The sequence below is a fragment of the Cebus imitator genome, unplaced genomic scaffold (genome assembly GCF_001604975.1).
Source record: "Cebus imitator isolate Cc_AM_T3 unplaced genomic scaffold, Cebus_imitator-1.0 Scaffold41, whole genome shotgun sequence".
Lineage (NCBI taxonomy): Eukaryota > Metazoa > Chordata > Mammalia > Primates > Cebidae > Cebus > Cebus imitator.
Genome location: NW_016107356.1, coordinates 9,537,574 through 9,559,912, shown reverse-complemented (window position 1 = coordinate 9,559,912; position 22,339 = coordinate 9,537,574). Strand labels below are relative to the sequence as shown.

Sequence of the window (22,339 nt, the reverse complement as noted above, 5' to 3'; positions counted from 1 at the left end):
AGTCCCCTTTTTGAACCAGCGTATGGGCGACTTCCCGTGGCTCCAATCGCCAGCCTAAAGGGCCCCCGGACCAGTGTATTTTGTACGGAGAACCGCGGCTCCGGGGCGCCGACAAAGCAGCCGCGCGGGGCAAAGCAGCGGCGCTGGCCGGCGCTGGCCGGCACAGCAGCGCTGGCCGAAACAGCCGCGCTGGCGACCGTGGAGCACCTCTGCCCGGGAGTTTCCTAGTCTGTGGGCAATAATAACGTGGCGTCCACTCACCCTCTGCGCTTTCACTGGGAGCTGCAATCCTGAGCTGTTCCTAAACGGCCATCTTGGATCCCCGACCGGCGTCAATTTTGTATCACATTTCAGGTTTTTAATTTTTTTTAATGCTTTAAAGAGACATCATTGACACTTATTTTCATAAAATGAATTTAACTGTGGAAATTCCAGGCATAAACACATTTCTGTAGCGTCAGAAGCTAAAATACAATTGCTATGGATTTTAACTTCATGTTTTTAATAATGTGAGGTTTACCATGTTCATAGTAGTGCATAACTCTAGCTAATATCCCAAACTTTCTTTACAAATGGCAAACTGCTTTTTAGCATCTTCCAGGCTTGAAATATCTGTTCTCACCATTGTATTATACTGCAAGTCTTCACCATTCAACACAGCAAGAAAACGCAATAAAAATGCGGCTGGGTGCAGTGGTTCACACCTGTAATCCCAGCATTCTGGGAGCCTAATGCAGGTAGATCACTTGAGCCCAGGAGTTCAAGACAAGACCAGCCCTGGCAATACAGTGAGACCCCATCTCTACAAAAAATAGAAAAAAATAGCCAGGCATGGTGGCATGCGCCCATAGTCCCAGCTACTCAGGGGGCTGAGGCAGGTGGATCACTTGACCTCAACAGGTCAAGGCTACAGTGAGCCATGATCACACCACTATACTCTAACCTGAGTGACAGAGAAAGATTCTGTCTTGAAAAAAAAAAAAGCATCCAGGTTGGAAAGGTAACATTAAAACTGTCTTCATTCTCAAAAAGAAAAAATTTAAACAGAATGGATTTCATCTTTCTTGATAGAATCCACTTTGTCATCAAATAATTCATCTCTGCAAGGCTTCATAGTTTTGAAGTTCAGTATAGGCTGGGCAAGTAATTGTTTAATTCCCTCAAAATGTGTTTGAGAACGTTTAAGGATAGGCCCAAATACTGACCACCTTACAGGTACTCTGAAGGCATTTTTCCACGCTGAGACACATAGATCCTGAAAAGAGCTGGACTTCTCCCCCACAGCGCGAGAGCAACTGTTGACCCAGGGGAGACGGTCTGAAACAGGGTGCATGAGGAAGAAAGGGGTGCCAGGGGCAGGGCTGGGTACAACTACGCTCCTACGCAGCCCCTCTCTAGGGTGACAAGCCAGTCAAGACGGGAGGAGCAGGCTGGTGGCACCCTGCTTATCAACCACAAGCCTCTGCCCACCACCACCCTGAGTCACCATTGGTGGTTCAGAGCACGCGCTCCACAGAGGGTTTGAATAAAACACAGGCAATCTGGTTGCAAGGCTGTTTCTGCCTGTCACTAACAGTGAGTGCTCAGGCAAGTTATTTACCTTCTCAGCCCTCCGCTTTCTTCATCTGTCAGATGGGAAGAACACCATACAACTCACCCCCACCCTCTACCATGGCAGCAACTAGAGGAGCTGCAGGTATCCTTCCCCATGCCAGAGGCTTGCTATGAGCCCTTCAGGTACATTTTACAGTTATTTACATTTTACAGTCAGACCACTTACATGTTAGAGTTATTTATTGATAGCTTGTTATTTAGCCGTTTACAGACATTTTGTGTGAAGAGCGGAGGCTCTAACAAGCCCTGCGTCCCATAGTTTCAGGGTTAGCCTCTAGGAGAGCTGCAGGATGTAGGGGCCATTGACTTAGAAAATGCCAGATGCCTGAAGTTGCTTGCAAGGGAAACAGAATCACACTTCTGGAACACGTGACAGCTTACCTTTCACGCTAGGTAGGCACAGTCATAGTTCTGTAAGGACTATTGAGGGAAGAGAGGTGGCACCTCACCTACAAACTCCATGGAGTATGACCTGTTTTGTTAGTTTAATGGGGAGCTTCTGTCCACACAGCAGAAACTTACCTGGGCCTTTCATGATAACATGTGAGTGAGGCTTGGGAAAAAGGTCCAGCCAGCTCAATCTCCGATCAGCAGTTTTGTTATCTGCTACTCACACTAAAAAGCTGTACACGGGAAACCGGCTTCGGTCAGCATGCAAGCCCATCACTCACCTCTCGCCAACACCATCCCTCTCCTAGTCACACACACCACCTCGGAATCAACATGAGACGGGAGAGGTTCCCTTGTCCCCCTCACATGGCATGCGGTGGGGGCTGTGGCTGGCTTCTCCAGCACCCCACTGCTCAAACCTCTAGGGAACATACAGACAGGCAGGCTGGAGGGCAGTGTCTAAGGGTGAATGTTTACAGCTGCAGCTCCAGGGTTCCAGGGTGCTCTTTTAGTTTAACCATCCATAGGCAGCTTGTGTTAGTCAATTCAATTAGACCCCTGCCTTATCAGAAGGACAGAGGGCTTTCTGTATCCCAGGGTTCTTGCCGTAGAGTACCGGAGAACTGGAGCACACATGGGCTTGGAGAATAAGTGGAAGACGCTCTCAGCAGACGGCGGAGCCAGAAGGGAGATGGTTTTCCCCTGGAGTCAGGCCGGTCAGGAACCTGGGCTCTCCTCCAACTGCCCCCGCCGAACTCCGGCATCGTTCTACCGGTCAGTGGCCTGCGGCGTCCCAGTGCCTGTCGGTGTGCCCCTCCTGATGCCCCGCCGCCCCTGTGTGCCTCCGCTGATACGCTCCTTTCAATGTCCAGCCACCTGCGTGTCTGATTGCCATGGTCTTGGGGTTTTTACAGGCACAAGATCAGGGTATGGCAGGCCAGGGTGCTCTTGGGAAATGCAACATTTGGGCAGAAAAACAAAAATGCCTGTCCTCACCTAGGTCTGTGGGCACAAGCCTGGGGGCGGAGCCCTAGCCAGGGACCACACCCTTCCCCCTTCAATATCATTCAAAGGGACCATGCCCTGCCCTTGCCAGCACTTCTCTTCCCCTCTTCCATATCAAACAGACATTAAAGTGAGAAATGGCCTGGCGTGGCGAGGACATCATGACAGGTGAACCCAAAAGGAACGCTCTGACCCTGACTTGCTCCAGAAAACATCCAGCCACAGAAAGCTTCCTGCTCCCGGCCCCAATAGTGAATAATCCTTCCTCTTTCAAAATGTCCTCAAAGGGCTTACCTGCTCCCTTGCAGCCACACCATGGTCTGCCCAATATACCCTAAAACCAATTAAGTCTCCTTGCTTCTAAAACTGACACCTTAAGAGAAGCCTTGTCAAGTATTCCCTTTTGATTCTAGAAAACCCACTGTCCTCTCTAGCACCTGTGAGTCCTGCTGCAAGAAAAGCCACAGCAGGTGGGTTCCCTGGTGGCAATTTTATGAATCGATGGCCTTTGTTCCTTTTGTCTCAGATTCACTTTGTCTTTGCAACCACAGCTGGGAGCAGTACTACGAGGTGTTCCCAGGAAATAAACCCTGGGCAGGGCAGCCGTCAAGGAGACACACAGAACAGGGCAGGACTGAGGAACACCCAGGCAGCTGTTTCCTGCACACCACAGGGATGCAGGAAAGATTTTTTTTCATTGAAAACATCGTAAGCCTCAGCTGACTGACATGACAAGAGTTTACACAGTGGTTTCAAGGCAGCAAGGGCTGGTCTGGGTGTCATCTTGCACCTGACGGGCTTTGGCATGTCAAAATGTCCTCAAAGGACTCACCTGCTCCCTTGCAGCCAAACCATGGTGTCAAAGGGACCATGTCCTTCCCTTCCTAGAACATCTCTTCCCCTCTTTTGTATCAAACAGACATAAAAGTGACAAATGACCAATGTGGCAAGGACATGACAGGTGGACCCAAAAGGAATGCGCACAGATCCTCCATCTTTAGGATTCCCTGTAATGCCTGTCAGACAGGCAGTGGCCCTGCTGGGAGGAAGGGGGCTTTTCTCCTCTCATGGAGCTGCAAGTACAGGAACAGACATCTCCCACCATGACCCTAGAAAGGAAAAGGGAGGAACCAACAGTGCTCCTCGGTTTTAGGACTCGGGAAAAGTCACAGCTTTCCATGTAATTCTTGCGAAATTTAATTCAGAAAGTGCATGCTGGCCCCATGTGCTCAGCCCTAATAGTAAATGTCCCAGGGGATCAGGAAGAGCACAGTACAGGTCCCCTGGTCTCAAGGGCAGGGTCCCTCCAAAAACACAGATGCTAAGAGGAAGACACTCGCAAGAAACAGTCCAATGAATGAGATAGACAACACGTGGCTCAGTGTAAAAATATGGTGCCACTGTAAAGGCTAAAAAAAAAAAAAAAAAAAAAAATCTGTCCCTGATCTGGGTAGAGTGGCATCTGGTTGGTGGTGCCCATCTCATATCAGCCAGGGACAAAGCAACCCTTGTTCAACCCAGCTTGGCTTTTGATCTGTGCCCATGCCTGGTTCATGCCTTGGACACATAGGTAAAAAATAAATAAATAAATAAACAAAATAAAAAATAAAAATCCATGAGAAACAGCAGATCCCATCCATCACCACATTCTGAGCATGCTCTGTGTGCTCTGCTCCCCAGCAGAATCTGGCAACACCAATAAAAAGAATGCCATTTGACCACCACCAAGGCCACACTGGAGATGACCTCAATCTTCCCTCCATAGGAAGGGACTACGTGAGGAGAGTGATCACAGGGTCCTTTCCAGTCCCAGGATCCAGCGATCCTGTAAGGAAGGAAGGACTGGTCAGGCCAAGGACTCTGATGGAAAATGGAATTCATGGGCAATAGGGTGTGTGCACAGCCCATCAGGAAGACATGCCAGCCCCTATCTAAGCCCCAGGAGCCTGTCTCCTATAAATGCCATCATCTGGGGCTGCCTTGCTGTCCACTGTCCTTTGGGATTTGGCCAGTGGGAAGCAACAACATGGGATCAGAGGACAAGGAACAGGGTCAGGGTTTCTCTTCCCCAGATCCCTCTCTGGCTTCTCCTGGCCAAAGCCACATTTCTCTGCTCAGCTTCTTCCTCACAGCCCCTCCCAGTACAGCTGCAGTTCCACGTCCTCTCTCCAGGCCACAGCACAGTCTCATTGTTATTATCCTGGTTCATCCTGTTAATTTCTAGAGGACGTTAGTATATCAATAATGGAATAACGTCTCTATGTGTCAAGCATTGCATTAAGTTATTTACATGAATTTTCCCAATTAACTTCACAATGATTCCATGTGATATTATCATCCCTGCTCTAAAGAGGAGAAACCAAGGCTTAGCCATATTGAGCAAATTGCCCAATAGTAAACATTCTAGTATTTAAATTCCATGGTTTATGGTGGATCACGTCCACTGATGGAAATTTCAGAAACCTCTCTGTCAGTTCCACAACATAAAATGTCCTATCCTAGTTGTTGGGACAAGAGAAAGCAAATGATATAGTCCCAGCCCTGGCAAAGACTGTAATCTTAAGAGTGTCAGAGGGAATAAAACAGTGATGCAGAGAAGACAGACAAGTAAACTAACAGCACATGCACAGCACTGACAATAGGAGATAAATAAACACAGATCCCAGCATTTGGCCAATTGGTCCCAGGAGACAGGTGAGAATTAAGAGCATGGAAGAGGCTGGGTGCAGTAGCTCACGCTTGTAATCCCAGCACTTTGGGAAGCTGAGGTGGGCAGATCACTTGAGATCAAGAGTTCAAGACCAGCCTGACCAACATGCTAAAACCTCATCTCTACTAAAATAATACAAAATTAGCCAGAGGTGGTGGTGCGTGCCTGCAATCCCAGCTACTTGGGAGACTGAGCCAGAAGAATTGCTTGAACCCAGGAGGCGGGGTTGCAGTGAGTTGAGATTGTGCCATTGCACTACAGCCTGGGCAAAAAGAGTGAAATTCCATCTCAAAAATAAAAAAGGAAACTTCTGCCAAAATGGCTGAACAGGAACAGCTCTGGAGCACAGTTCTTAGCGACAGCGACGCAGAAGGCGAGTAATCCCACATTACTAATTGAGGTACCAGGTTCGTCTCAATGGGACTTGTTGGACAGTAGGTATAGCCCAAGGAGGGCAAACCGAGGCAGGGTGGGGTGCTGTTCTGGCTGGGTGTCAGTTCTGGCTATCTGGTAGGCACCCTTCTGGGATGAAGCTACCAGAGGAAGCAACAGGCAGCAATCCTTGCTGTTCTGCAGCCCTGGCAGGTGATCCCCAGGCAAGCAGGGTCTGGAGTGGACCTCCAGCAGTCCCACAGCAGAAGGGCCTGACTGTTAGAAGGAAAACTAAAATACAGAAAGAAATAGCTTCAACACCAACAGAAAGGACATCCACTCAGAGACCCCATCCAAAAGTCATCAACTACAAAGGCCAAAGGTAGATAAATCCAGGAAGATGGGAGGAAACCAGCACAAAAAGAATGAAATCACTAAAAACCAGAATGCCTTTCCTCCTCCAAGGGATCACAACTCCTTACCAGCAAGGGAACAAACTAGATGGAGAATGAGTTTGACGAATTGACAGAAACAGGCTTCAGAAGGTGGGTGACAACAAACTTCTCTGAGCTAAAGGAACATGTTCTAACCCAATGCAAAGAAACTAGAACCTCGAGAAAAGGTTTGACGAAATGCTAACTACAATAACCATCAAGTCTATAAAGGACCTGATGGAGCTGAAAACCATAGCACGAGACCTTCATGAAGCATACACAAGTTGCAACAGCCAAATTGATCACACAGAAGAAAAAATATCAGAGAATGAAGATCAACTCAATGAAATAAAATGAGAAGGCAAGATTAGAGAAAAAAGAACAAAAAGAAATGAACAAAGCCTCCGAGAAATATGGGATTATGTGAAAAGACCTAATTTATGTTTGAATGGTGTACCTGAATGTGACGGGGAGAATGAATCCAAGCTGGAAAACACTCTTCAGGATATCATCCCGGAGAACTTCCCCAACCTAGCAACGCAGTTCAACATCCAAATCCAGGACATACAGAGAACACCTCAAAGATGTTCCTCAAGAAGAGCAACCCCAAGGCACATAATCGTCAGATTCACCAGGGTTGAAATGAATGAAAAAATGCTAAGGGCAGCCAGGTAGAAAGGTTGGGAATCCCATCAGACTCACCACGAATCTCTATGCAGAAACCCTACAAGCCAGAAGAGAGTGGAGGGCAATGAATTCAACATCCTTAAAGAAAATAACTTTGAAACCAGGATCTTATATCCAGCCAAACTAAGCTTCAAAACTGAAGGAAAAATAAAATCCTTTACAGACAAGCAATTGCTGAGAGATTTCATCACCAGAAGGCCTGCCTTACAAGAGCTCTTAAAGGAAGCACTAAATATGGAATGGAACAACCACTACCAGCCACTGCAAAACCATACCAAATGGTAAAGACCATCGACACAATGAAGAAACTGCATCAGCTAATGGGCAAAACAACCAGCTAATATCAAAATGGCAGGATCAAATTCACACATAACAATATTAACCTTAAATGTAAATGAGCTAAATGCCCCTATCAAAACACACAGCATGGCAAATTGGATAAAAAGTCAAAACCCATCAGTGTGCTGTATTCAGGAAACCCATCTCACATGCAAGGACACACATAGGCTCAAGATAAAGGGAAGGAGGAAGATTTACCAAGCAAATGGAGAGCAAATAAAAGCAGGAGTTGCAATCCTAGTCTCTGATAAAATACACTTTAAACTAACAAAGATCAAAAGATACAAAGAAGGACATTACATAATGGTAAAAGGATCAATGCAACAAGAAGAGCTAATGATCCTAAATATATATGCATCCAATACAGGAGCACCCAGATACATAAAGCAAGTTCTTAACAACCTACAAAGAGACTTAGACTCCCACACAATAATAGTGGGAGACTTTAACACTCCACTGTCAATATTAGACAATCAATGAGACAGAAAATTAACAAGGATATCCAGGACTTGAACTCAGATCTGGACCAAGCAAACCTAATAGACATCTACAGAACTCTCTACCCCAAATCCACAGAATATACATTCTTCTCAGAGCCACGTCGCACCTACTCTAAAATTAACCACGTAATTGGAAGTAAATCATTCCTCAGCAAATGCGAAAGAATGGAAATCATAACAACCAGTCTCTCAGACCACAGTGCAATCAAACTAGAACTCAGGATTAAGAAACTCACTCAAACCACACAACTACATGAAAACTGAACAACCTGCTCCTGAATTACTACTGGATAAATAATGAAATGAAGGCAGAAATAAAGATGTTCTTCAAAACCAATGAGAACAAAGACACAACGTACCAGAATCTCTGAGACACATTTAAAGCTGTGTCTAGAGGGAAATTTATAGCACTAAATGCCCACATGAGAAGCAAAGAAAGGTCTAAAATCAACACCCTACTGTCATAATTAAAAGAGCTAAAGGAGCAAGACTGAACAAATTCAAAAGCTAGCAAAAGACAAGAAATAACTAAGATCAGAGTAGACTAAATCAGGAAGAAGCTGAATCCCTGAATGGACCAATAACAGGTCTGAAGTTGAGGCAGCAATTAATAGCCTACCAACCAAAAAAATGTCCAGGTCCAGATGGGTTCACAGCCGATTTCTACCAGACATACAAGGAGGAGCTGGTACCATTCCTTCTGAAATTATCCCAAACAATACAAAAAGAGGGAATCCTCCCTAACTCATTTTTGAGACCAACATCATCCTGATACCAAAACCTGGCAGAGACACAACTAAAAAAGAAAATTTCAGGCCAACATCCATGATGAACATCAATACAAAAATCTTCAATAAAATACTGGCAAATCTGAATGCTACAGCACATCAAAAAGCTTATCCATCACAATCAAGTAGGCTTCATCCCAGGGATGCAAGGCTGGTTCAACATACGCAAATCTACAAACATAATCCATCATGTAAACAGAACCAAAGACAAAAAAAACATGATTATCTCAACAGATGTAGAGAAGGCCTTTGACAACATTCAACAGCCCTTTATGCTAAAAACTCTTAAACTAGGTATCAGTGGAACATATCTCAAAATAATAAAAGCTATTTATGACAAACCCACAGCCAATATCATACTGAATGGACAAAACTGGAAGTATCCCCTTTGAAAACTGGCGCTAGACAAGGGTGCCCTCTCTCACTATTCCTATTCAACATAGTATTGGAACTTATAGCCAGAGCAATCAGGCAAGAAAAAGAAATAAAGAGTATTCAATTAGGAAGAGGAAGTCAAATTGTCTCTATCTGCAGACAACATGATTGTATATTTAGAAGACCCCATCACCTCAGCCCAAAATCTTCCTAAGATGATAAGCAACTTCAGCAAAGTCTCAAGATACAAAATCAATGTGCAAAAATCACAAGCATTTCTATACATCAATAACAGACAAACAGAGAGCCAAATCAAGAGTGAACTCCCATTCACAATTGCTACAAAAAGAATAAAATATCTAGGAATACAACTAACAAGGACGTGAAGGACCTCTTCAAGGAGACACAAACCACTGCTCAAGGAAATAAGAGAGTGCACAAACAGATGGAAAAACATTCCATGCTCATGGTTAGGAAGAATCAATATGGTGAAAATGGCCTTATTGCCCACAGTAATTTATAGATTCAATGCTATCCCCAACAAGCCACCACTGACTTTCTTCACAGAAATGGGGAAAACCACCTTAAACTTCATATGGAACCAAAAAAGAGCCCACATACCAAAGACAATCCTCAGCAAAAAGAACAAAGCTGGAGGCATCACACTACCTGACTTCAAACTATACTACAAGGCTACAATAATCAAAACAGCACGGTACTGGTACCAAAACAAAGATATAGACCAATGGAACAGAACAGAGGCCCTGGAAGTAAAGCCACACACCTACAACCATCTGATCTTTGACAAACCTGACAAAAACAAGCATTGGGGAAAGGAGTCCCTGTTTAATAAATGGTGTTGGGAAAACTGGCTAGCCATGTGCAGAAAGCTGAAACTGGACCCCTTCCTGACACCTTACACTAAAATTAACTCCAGATGGATTAGAGATTTAAACATAAGACCTAACACCATAAAAACCCTAGAGGAAAACCTAGGCAATACCATTCAGAACATTGGCATAGGCAAGGACTGCATGACTAAAACACCAAAAGCAATGGCAACAAAAGCCAAAATAGACAAATAGGATCTAATTAAACTTAAGAGCTTCTGCACAACAAAAGAATCATTAGAGTGAACTGGTAACCAACAGAATGGAAAAATTTTTTTTGCAAGCTACCCATTTGACAAAGGGCTAATATCCAGAATCTACAAAGAACTAAAACAAACATACAAGAAAAAAACAAACGACCCCATCAAAAAGTGGGCAAAGGATATGAACAGACACTTTCCAAAAGAAGACACTTATGCGGCCAACAAACATATGAAAATATGCTCATCAGCCAGGTGCAGTGGCTCATGCCTGTAATCACGGCACTTTGGGAGGCTGATGCAGGAGGATCACAAGGTCAAGAGATCAAGACCATCCTGGCCAACATGGTGAAACCCCATCTCTACTAAGTACAAAAATTAGCTGGGAGTGGTGGCGCATGCCTGTAGTCCCAGTTACCTGGGAGGCTGAGGTAAGAGAATTGCTTGAACCTGGGAGGCAGATGTTGCAGTGAGCCAAGATCGTGCCACTGCACTCCAGCCTGGTGCCTGGCAACCAAGCAAAACTCTATCTCCATCAATCAATCAATCAATCAATCAATGAAAAGAAAATAAAATATGCCCATCATCACTGGTCATTAGAGAAATACAAATCAAAACCACATTGAGATACCATCTCATGCCAGTTAGAAGAAAGATCATTAAAAAATATGGAGATAAAAGATGCTGGAGAGGATGCGGAGAAATAGGAACACTTTTATACTGTTGCTGGGAGTGTAAATTCGTTCAACCATGTGGAAGACGGTGGGGTGATTCCTCAAGGATCTAGACCCAGAAATACCATTTGACCCAGCAATCCCATTACTGGGTATATACCCAAAGGAGTATAAATCATTCTACTATAAAGACACATGCACATGTATGTTCACTGCAGCACTGTTTACAATAGGAAAGACGTGGAACCAATCCAAATGCCCATCAATGATAGACTCCATAAAGAAAATGTGGCACATGTACACCATGGAATACTATGTAACCATAGAAAAGGATGAGTTCATGTCCTTTGCAGGGACATGGATGAAGCTAGAAACCATCATTCTCAGCAAACTGACACAAGAACAGAAAACAAAACACCGCATGTTCTCACTCATAAGTGGGTGTTGAACAATGAGAACACACGGACACAGGGAGGGGAACATCAGACACTGGGGTCCATTGGGGGGTGGGGGGATAGAGGAGGGATAGCAAGAGGTGTGGAGATTGGGGAGGGATAACATTAGGAGAAATGCATAATGTAGGAGACAGAAGTAAGGTGCAGCAAACCACCATGGCATGTGTATACCTATGTAACAATCCTGCAAGACCTGCACAGGTACCCCAGAACTTAAAGTAAAATAAAATAAAAATAATGAACATTTTAACTTTGTTTTAAAAAAGAAAAAAGCATGGAAGATAATGCCTATTCAGAAAGTAGTACAGACACAATAAGAAACCATGAATGTCCAGGCATGTAACTTAAAAGCATCCGTGATTTGTCAATAAGGCAGAAGAGACTCTTTTAGAAGCAGCCATCCCTCCATATACTCATCTTACTCACACACCTTCACTATCCATGGCGCATTTTGCCCTCAACCTGCTATTTCCTCTGCTTGTGGGAAAAATCCACAGATTTTACCACACACAGCTATCTCTCAACTCTAACAAAAGATGACCCCCAAAATCTACAAACAAGCAAAAAGCCAAATCCAAATATCAACACAGGTCGCACAGGCAGACCCGCTCTTGAGAGGCTACCATTGTTAACTGCAATCATTGCCTTTTATCTTATGCTACCTTGTCTTTTGGATTGTGGACTTTTGGGGGCCCTCAAATTTCATTGCAGATGGCATGGTAGAACATTCTGATTTCACAGTGGGACCTTCCTGTAAAAAGTGGGTGATTTCTACCTTGAGGTGACACATACTTTCTTATACTGGCTGTTTTCTTCTCTAGGGTGATCACAGAGCTTCCTCTGCCCTGCCATAACGCGTTGTCTCTGGGAAAACGGGAAGATTTTACTGCCCCAACATGAACAGGGAATGTGCTTTGAGTTGTTTTTCAATCGAAATAGAGCAAACATCATGACTTCTGTTCCTCGGGTTCAAGATCACTCGGCCTGGCCTGAAGCAGATTCTCACATCCAGACTCCAAGCAACACTTTGAGGCCAAGACGTTTGGCCAGGACCAGAGAACCAGACACTGACTGGGGAGGGTTCAGGCCCCCTGCAGCACCTGCAGGGATGCAAATGCTGGCCTGTACAGGTCTCAAAAGACTCCACTCAAACCTCTGAGACTATATAACCTAGACCATCATTTATAGATGTGAGTGATCCACAGCAAAACAGTAGACATATGAAGAGAGTTAGCAACTAGAAGGAAGAAGGGGGCAGAGTGAGACAACCAGCACCACAAATCGTGGGCACAAAAGTGGGCTGAATGCAAGAAACGAGAGGTGTGGCAGGCAGTGGTGTTCCCCACCCGCCTCATCAGCTGCCAACTTTTTCCCACCTCCGAAGGTGGATTGGGGCATGGGAGCAGGTCTGACACGTGGGCTGTGGGAGGCCATTTCCCTCCCACTCCACCCTAGGAAAACACACACCCTATTCCTTCCCCACCATCCTGTTTCTGAGGATGGAACTGAGAAATAGTTCCTCTACTTCTTAGGGAAGGAACTGAGTATAATTTTTTCAAATTCTGCATCATGATCCACTACTGCATCACGAAGTCAATTTAATAAGACCCAATGTTGAAAAGAAAACAGAATTGGGTAGAATAAAATATTAGAAGGCACAGGGAATAGTCAAGGAAAGTACTGTTTGGTGGGTCATATGTGTGTACTGAGTCATCAGGTAAACAGAATTTACTGTGGTTCCAAGGAGTTTAAAAGCCACTGACTCAGAAGGAGAGCTGTGTAGTCAGTCATCCACAAATACAGAGACCGACACCAGTGCTTAGAGCTCCGTCACTTACCCCATCCTTGCCATTTGACTTTAATCAGCTTTCTTAAACCCCTCTGAAGCCTTTGTTTCTTCAAACACAAAATAAGTTACACAATAATGAAGCCCAGGACTGTCAGATCAAAATAAACTAAATATATGTGAAAGCAATTGCACAATAGAAAGAACCTTGCCAATGTTAATAGCTGTCACCTTAAATCCATGTCTTTGCACAACCTGAACATTGGTTCTGGAATTAAAAGCTTCATTCTCTGTGGAAGGAATTTTAAGCATTGTTAGAAGGAGAAACCTGAGTCACTGAAAAGCACTGGCTTCATACAGGGGAATGCAAGGGTAAGTTTACAAAGAAAGAGTTTAGGAGATGTCTTTGTAGTCAATGCACTTAAGAAAGCAAATTGTCACATCACGCCTTAAAAGCCCATTTCACAGTGGCCATTCATGTATAAGTATTGTGCCAGTTACAAATATTCTCACCCAGATGGTAGTTCAGGCCTTGTCAATGTGCCTCCATAGCAATATTCTGTTAACCATCTTATACATCCAAGTGTCACGTAAGTACAGAACCAAGGAAAATGAACATCATTACATATGACCATTTCACTGACTTAAACTGACTCTTCCCTTGGAACTCAGGAACACCTATCACAGTGGTGATGAGTAATGTTGTGATACCCCTAGTTTTCGGATTTCCTTGTTACCAAGGGATGATAGTATAAGACTAGAGGTCAAAGCAGACCTTTGTGGTCCTCACGCATCGGATGAAACTACCTGTCTACATCCTTTTCCCCCTCTCGATGAACCACAGCCACCATTTCCCTGCTCCCAGATCTAAATTGCTTAGCCTTCTATTAGAAGAGTACAATCACCATTTTCCAATGGAGATCTTCAGGTCAGGAAAAAATTCGCATGAGAATGATGGGATATTTCAACTGCCTGGCTACAGTCCCAGGACTCACAGAAACCCCAGGACCTAGCTCAGTGGGCAGGAAGTAGGAAGAGATACACAAAGGTTTGTTGAATAAATCATCTAAAATGTATAATCTGGATCAAGTGCATAACCGTAAAACAAAGGCTACTTTCTCCCTGCATCACCAGGCTCCAACACTCTTGGCTCATTCCTTCCTCTCAAGGGCACCCACATTCACACCCCCATACCTGCCACCAGAGTGACCCAAAAGGATTTTCAAGCCACTGTAGTAGGAAATGTCCACATTCCAACATCCAGACTTCCAGCCTGGTGAGACTGTAGCTACCTTCTTCAAGAGGTCCAATGGATGAAGCTCCAATGCAAATTAATAATGAGGGATGCAAATGGTATTGATTTTTCTGTTAAAATGAGGGCCATTTCCTTTATAAATTTCTATGCTGTTATCACAAAACAAAATTTCACCACCAAAAAACATTAACAGATCCTACCTCAATTACCTGGCATCTCCTAATCAGCCTCTTATTTTCTTTCCCTTCCAAATCAAGCTTCTGCAACAGAGAACCTGTACTTAGTGCTTGCAGTGCCTCACCCACCAAGTAATTAATCCTCAATCCACCACACTCGGGCCTCCACTCCCACTGCTTATCTGAACATACCGAAGGTCACCTATAGCCTACTTGGGGCCAGAAAATAGTTAACATAGGAATACTCATATTCTTTTCCCTAGTCTCCCAAAAGTGCTTTTACCAGCTTGTACCTTTTGCAGATTACCATAAAGGATAAGGGAAGAATTAGGAAATGCTGGAAAAGACAGACAGTTACTAGTAGAATAGAACCGGATGGACATGGAAATAAGAGGTGTTAGAACAAAGAAAAAGGCCAGTGAGGTCTTGATTGAAGGGACTTTTGGAGAATTTGGAGAAAGGAGGAAGGAAAATATGAAAGGCAGCAGACAGAGACAGAGAGCATCTGAAATAGAGAAGATGTAAAGTTTCACTGGGCGTTTAGAACAGAATCCATCTTTGGTGTTCTTTGAAAAATTTCAGTAAAGATGCAAATTGCTTTTTGGATATCAGACTGGTGATATACATCAAGTGAGTCTTTGAAAGACAGAATGTCACAGGCCCCTCAACTTTACAAGGGCTTCGTCTTTCGTGACCTACTTGTGATGTTGGTTGTTTCTGTACACGCTTTTCTTCTTGTAATGGTCAAAGTCCCTTCTACAGTGCACTCATTTCTGTTTCTCCTCTGCTCTCTCTGGCTTTTCACCAAGAGTGTCCTTCATGAGCCCGTCTTCCTCTTCCTGCCTCTACAATGCAGGTGTGTTTCACCCACTCTTCTTGCTTGGCATGGTCTCCTTCATCTACTTGCATGGTTACACACAAAATAATCCCCACATCCATCTGTCCTTCCACACTTTCATCATAAGCTACACATTTATAGATCCAAATGTTAACTGGGCCTCCCACAGACATCTCAAATTCTATTCCTCCTTTTGAGCTGAAGGGCCATAGAGTTCACTCAGTGATACAAGCAACAGACTCAATCCTATTCCATCACCTTATCTAATGGTCTGCCCAGCTCCATGCCAGCCACCAGGCCATCAGGCAGAAATTCTCAAAACCACAAGTCCAATCGTTTCGTGCCAACACTTGAAACCTCACAGTGGCAGTCCATCACCTCCCAGTGAACGCTACACTCCCCTTGTGAGATGGCTTCAAGTCCTGTGAACACACCCTTTCTTGTCAGATCTCCACGCTGTGCTTTCTGTCCAGACTGCCCTGGAACTCCTCTTAATGCTTTCATATGCAGCCCAAACGTAGCCCCTCAGTGACACTTCCCTGACATCTCCCCTAAAAAGTAGGCTTGGCTGGGCACTGTGCTCACATCTATAATCCCAGCACTGTGGGAGGCCGAGGCGGGTGGATCACCTGCAGTCAGGAGTTCAAGACCATCCTGACCAACATGGAGAAACCCCGTCTCTACTAAAAATGTAAAATATTAGCTAGGCATGGTGGTGCATGCCTGTAATCCCAGCTACTCAGGAGGCTGAGGTAGGAGAATCACTTGAACCCAGAAGGCAGAGGTTGCAGTGAGCCGAGATCATGCCGTTGCACTCCAGCCCATGGAACAAGAGTGAAACTCCATCTCAAAAAAAAAAAGTAGGCTTCACCAGCATCCCCTTTCTTGGTACCAACACTATTCCTCACACATGCTTTCACATAGCTCTGCCGTATTCTAGTCATTAATTTATGTCTCTCTACCTCTTTACTGAAAATGACTTGGATGCAGAAAATATTTTAGCATATCTGTTTAAATCCCAATACCTCATGCATGTTACATCATAGATCCTCAATAAACATTTACTTCCTAAATAAACATCAGCTTCCTAAAGTGAGTTAATAAATCTTTACTATTATAGGTTGATTTGTGTTCCCTTAAAATTTATGTGCTGGAGTCCTAACCCCAATACCTCAAAATGTGGCCTTATTTGGAAATAGGATCTTTGCAGATATAAATCATTAAGAGGAAGTCATACTGAAGGAGTGTGGCTCCCTAATACAATATGCCTGCTGTCCTTATAATGAGGGGAAATTTGGACACAGACAGGCACACGCAGAGAACATCAAGTAAAGATGAAGGCGGAGATGCTTCCACAAGCCACAGATCATCAAATATTGCCATTAACCAGCAGAAGCCAGAAGAGACGTATCTAACAGATTCTTCTTCAACGCCCTCAGAAGAGCCCACCCCACTAACACCTTCCTTTTAGACTTCTGGCCTCCAGAACCGTGAGACTATACATTTGTGTTATTGAAGACTTTCAGTTTGTGCTGCTTTGCTATGCCAGCCCTAGCACATTAATACATTTACTAAATGAAAACAATTACTCAATGCAGTTAATACCTGAATATTTGCAACGTGCCTTCTCCGTACTTTGCTAAGCAGCAAATGCAATAATAGCAACATCAGATGGCATCGTGCCCCAAGACCATCTCATTCATTCCATCAGTGCATGCTTCCGCTCTTCTCTAGCAATATTTTGAAAGGAAAAAAATTTTTTTCACATACTTTTTTCCCCAATCAATTTTTATTTCTGCCTGGCAAATACTCTTCAAGCAGAGACAGTTATCAGAGGAGACAAATGGTGGAACGAAAGGCCTGAAGGCTGCTGGGGAAATTGCCACTGAGCTGAGCCCCACCCCACCCTTTGGTATTCCTGCCTCCCCTTAGCTCCCCAAGGCCTTCTCTCCTCTGGTCACCACTCGGAAATTCAGAAATCCAGCTTTTCAGCAAATGCACGAAAACTACCTCCACTGAAACCAAAGGAGTTTAGCCCCACTCAGTTTAACGTGAAGGAAAACACTGACATGTAAATGACATCCCGGAGTCAAGTGCAAGCCATCTCCTGGTGTCTTTCACTGTTTCTCACTTGAAAGCATAGGCCCAGCACAGATGCCATGGGTTGATGGAGGAAGCCAGCAGTGTGTGAGAGAATGCACTCACCTGAGTCATGGATTCCAAGCAGTTCTGAGTGAGTCGCTGTAATGGGCGAGGCGGAAGAGCGTGGCCAGGAGTGTCAAAGGGGATACTGAGAGACCCAAGACTCCGACGCCCAGAAAACCCCCTCCAACATTTGAGTTTCTTGCAGAATCTGCTTCCAGGCTCACTCACATTCGCTTCGCTCCAAATCTGGCTGCCAATACATAACGTTTACTAAAGATAACTTTGGCAGGAAAACCACAGATTTTAACGTGAAGTGATTCACAGCTAAAATGACACTTTTTTAAAGCTCATTAAGATTGTTAAACATTGATGGGTTTGTTAGAGAGGTCTCCTGTTCCATTTAAAACATTTCAGTTTTTTCACAGGTATCCAGCTTTGAGTGTTGAGTCCCAGAATACGCTGGGACCATTTTCCCACGAAACCAAAACTAGTCATTTGTTCTAAAAATTTTATTGAGAATATATATATTCTATTTAAATTTTCAAAATCAGCTGGAAAAAAATCAAGCTTATACTAAAATGAGTGACTTATAAGCACCACTTTCAAATACTAAACATTTTCATTTTAAACCAGCATTACTGGTTTTACAACTATATGTGCTTCTGCACATCAGTGTAACTGTACACAGATTTAAGAGAAAAACAGGCCAGGCGTGGTGGCTCACGCCTGTAATCCAAGCACTTTGGAGGCCAAGGCAGGCAGATCACCTGAAGTCAGGAGTTCAAGAAAAACAATAGGCCATTTATACTAATCACAAAACAATAAAATCAGGAATTAACACTAAGTTTAATAAAGATCATTTAAAAATTCCAACCACTTAGAAATAAAGAAAATTAACTATGAGGTCAAAGGAGAAATTGCATGTGCAGTAACAGATTATTTATAAAACAAAACTAATGAGAACACTATATATGACTCCTTTACTGCATTCAAAGTTGCTTTAGCCTTAAGCATGTTCATTATGAAAGAAAGAAAAAGACGAAGCTCTCAAAGAATTTAGAAAACAAATTGTAAAAAGTTATAGCAAGTTATAAAAAGTTTTATAGAAAATAGCAGGAATAAGGGCCGGGCGCGGTGGCTCAAGCCTGTAATCCCAGCACTTTGGGAGGCCGAGGCGGGTGGATCACAAGGTCAAGAGATCGAGACCATCCTGGTCAACATGGTGAAACCCCGTCTCTACTAAAAATACAAAAAATCAGCTGGGCATGGTGGCACGTGCCTGTAATCCCAGCTACTCAGGAGGCTGAGGCAGGAGAATTGCCTGAACCCAGGAGGCGGAGGCTGCGGTGAAAGAAAATAGCAGGGATAATAAAAGCAGGATTAAATTAATTCAGATATTAAAACCTAAAATTACTGATACATATGTACACCCACTCTAAAATGGATTAAGCTCCTATGTATCTAATCGGTGTAGAAAAGAGAAAAGAACAGGAAAAATGAGAAATGGACAACATGAAACGGTACACGTGGAATGTAATCAAGATGTTAAGGCTGGGCACAGTGGCTCACGCTTGTAATCCTAACACTTTGGGAGGCCAAGGCCAGTGAATCACTTGAGGTCAGGGGTTCAAGACCAGCCTGGCCAACATGGTAAAACCCCGTCTCTACCAAAAACATAAAAATTAGTCAGGTGGGGTGGCATGGGCCTGTAGACCCAACTACGCAGGAGGCTGAGGCAGGGAGAACTGCTTGAACCTGGGAGGTGGAGGTTGCAGTGAGCCAAGATCACACCACTGCACTCCAACCTGGGCAACACAGTAAGATTCCGTCTCAATATGTGTGTGTGTGTGTGTGTGTGTGTGTGTGTGTGTATGTTAAGAGTTCTGCATATGGAATCCAAGGTAACTGGGTGGAACCTCAAATCAGCCCCTTTTTAGTTACAAGACTCTAGGTACAGTTAACCTCTTAAGATTTGATTTTCTCTAAAAATGAGAATGGAAAAGTAAAATGAGAAAATACTACTAACTGCTTCCTAAAGAGTTGTGAAAATCAAATAAGTACTTCCAAGTACCCAGGGACTAGTAAGCACTCGGGTCATCATCTAGACCATTCTAAAGACTTACATCTGCTCAAGATATAATCCCTTTGACATGACCCCATTAGATCCCCTGTACAGGGTGACATTTGTGATTTCATCTTCAAAGCAATGTAATTCACAGAAACCGGTGAAAGGTCAAGTTCTTCCATCTCTGCAGCAGCCCTGCCACGGTTGTGTATGAGCCCGCGGCAGCTGATGTCGAGTGATGTCACTGGGGTCAAAATGTCCTCCAGGGAATATGTCCTTAGGCACTGTTTTGTGCTACAACAAGCCTCCCACTAAAATGTTGAGAGAGCATCTTAAGTGGGTCCTAAAACGTGTGCATGTGGACGTAGAGAGTGGAATGAGAGACAGTGGAGAACTTGGAAGGGTGGGGGTGAATGAGAAATGACTTAACAGGTCCCAAATGTGTTATTCGGGTGACGGATACCCACTCCAAAAGCCCTGACTAGACCACTACAGAATCTATGCATATATCGAAATTGCACTTGTACCCCATAAGTTTACACAACTCTTTGTTTTTTTTTAATTTTAAAAAGGGATTACAGTTTTATGTTGATTTCTCCATCTTTTCACCCATTTGGTCCATCATTTCCCTAATTAACGTATTTATAATAATGATTTTGAAGTCTTTGTCTGCTAATTCCAAAAGACTACCTGTCAAGTAGCTAGGAAGATGTATCATCTTCTAGCATTTAGATATCCTAGCACCTCTGCACCCTATGCTTTCTTATATCTTAAATAAACAAACATACATAAGTAAGAAATGAATAAATAGAACGTAGAGAGAGGACTTGGTTGGAATCTCCTGTGTAAAGAGGAACATTGAAATGGCACGAATGGGAAAATGTCTAGGAGCAGTACAAGAAACAGCAAAGAACAGAATTTAGAAAACAAAACGCAGGGGGGGTGGAGATGAAAAGGGGTTAACTGAATACGTGAGAAAAACCAGCTTAATGACCCTGACAGTGGCTAACCTTGTTCACACTTCCCCTCTGCCAGCACTGTTCTAAATACTTTTCATGTGATTTCCCACTGAATCCTCACCACCAGCCGCAAGGTGGGTGCTAATGTCCTCTTTCACCAAGGAGAAACCCCACAGGGTGACTTTACCAGCTTGTGTCCAAGAGGGAGTCCATGGGGAATGACAGCATATGAAGCCAGGTAACCACACCCCAAAGTCTGCACCCCAAACCCTCCTGCTCATTCCCCTTCATGGCATCACAGGGAAGTGTCGCAGAGACCAAAGGAGCCTCAAGAAGAAAGGGCAGTCACCAGTGTCAATTCTACAGGATATCTGGGAGCCAGAAGCCTCGAACTTCCAAAATGCAACTTCAGCCAAGCTACCATGGCTAAATCAGAAGGCAGATGGCAATCCTTGAAAAGAAAGGTGTCATGGCAGTTGGCTTCAATAAAATCTGCCCCTCCACAGTACCAACAGCTGAAAAGAAGAAAGCCCGCGATATGGAATGTGGGAAGGGGTGGGAAGGAATGAGCTGTTAGGTCCAGCCTGAGAACAGGACAAGCTAGGAACGTAAGAAATGATGACTGCTGGAGAAGTATGATGGGGCTAGGAAAGTAGAAGAGAAATGAATGCCAGCCAGCATCTTCCCAGAAGTCAAGTTCATGACAGTAGGAGCATCATATCTGTTAAGAATTAGGAGTTTGTCAACAACAACAACAACAACAAAAAGCCAATTTAAAAAGGGGCAAAGGACTCGAATAGACATCTCTCCAAAGAAGATACACAGATGGCCATACGCTCATGAAAAGATACTCAACATCACCAACCACAGGGAAGCGCAAATCTCAATCACAATGAGACACCACTTCACACCTACTAGGATAGCAATTATTTACAACAACAAAAAAAAAAAAAAAAAAAAAAAAAAAAAAAAAAAAAAAAAAAAAAAAAAAAAACCAGAAAATAACAAATGTTGGTGAGAATGTAGAATAACTGGAGCCACTGTGCACTGCTGGCAGGAATGTAAAATGGTGTAGCCACTGTGGAAAATGATATCACCATTCCTCAAAAAACTTAAAACAAAATTACTATATAATCCAGCAATTCCACTTCCATGCATATGCCCAAAAGAAATGAAAGCAGAGGCTCAGACAAATACTTGTACACCCACGTTCATAGTGGCACTACTCATAACAGTCAAAAGCTGAAAGCAACCCAAGTGTTGATGAAATAAAATGCTGTATATACACACAGTGAAATATTATTCTGCCCTAAAAAGGAAGGAAATTCTGTCACATGCTCCAATATGGATGAATCTTGAAAGCATGCTACATGAAATGAAATAAACTAGACACAATAGGACAAACACTGCATGGTTTCACTTATATGAGGTACCTAGAGTAGCAAAATCCATATAAATAGGAAATAGAACGGGGGTTGCCAGAGGCTGGGGGTAGGGAGAAGAAATGACTGATAATAGGTACAAGGTTTCCTCAGGGATAATGAAAATGTCCTGAAGCTAGACGGTGGTGAAGGTCACACAATACTGTGTATGGACAAAATGCCACAAAACTGTCATTAAAATGGTACATTTAAGGGCCGGGCGTGGTGGCTCAAGCCTGTAATCCCAGCACTTTGGGAGGC

General features: G+C 43.8%; 1 protein-coding gene and 1 non-coding gene across 2 annotated transcripts in view; one reads left to right on the top strand and one right to left on the bottom strand.

Moving 5' to 3' along the window:
* Positions 1-17,891, bottom strand: part of B3GALT5 (beta-1,3-galactosyltransferase 5) — a 37,680-nt gene extending 19,789 nt beyond the window's left edge. Inside the window, exon 1 of the mRNA XM_017526274.2 lies at positions 17,694-17,891. The gene's annotated coding sequence lies outside the window, so the exon portion shown is untranslated. The remainder of the gene's footprint in view (positions 1-17,693) is intronic.
* Positions 4,446-4,579, top strand: LOC119470821. The gene has a single exon (XR_005199791.1). It is a non-coding gene; the product is annotated as a small nucleolar RNA SNORA48 (small nucleolar RNA).
* Positions 17,892-22,339: the final 4,448 nt, after the last annotated feature.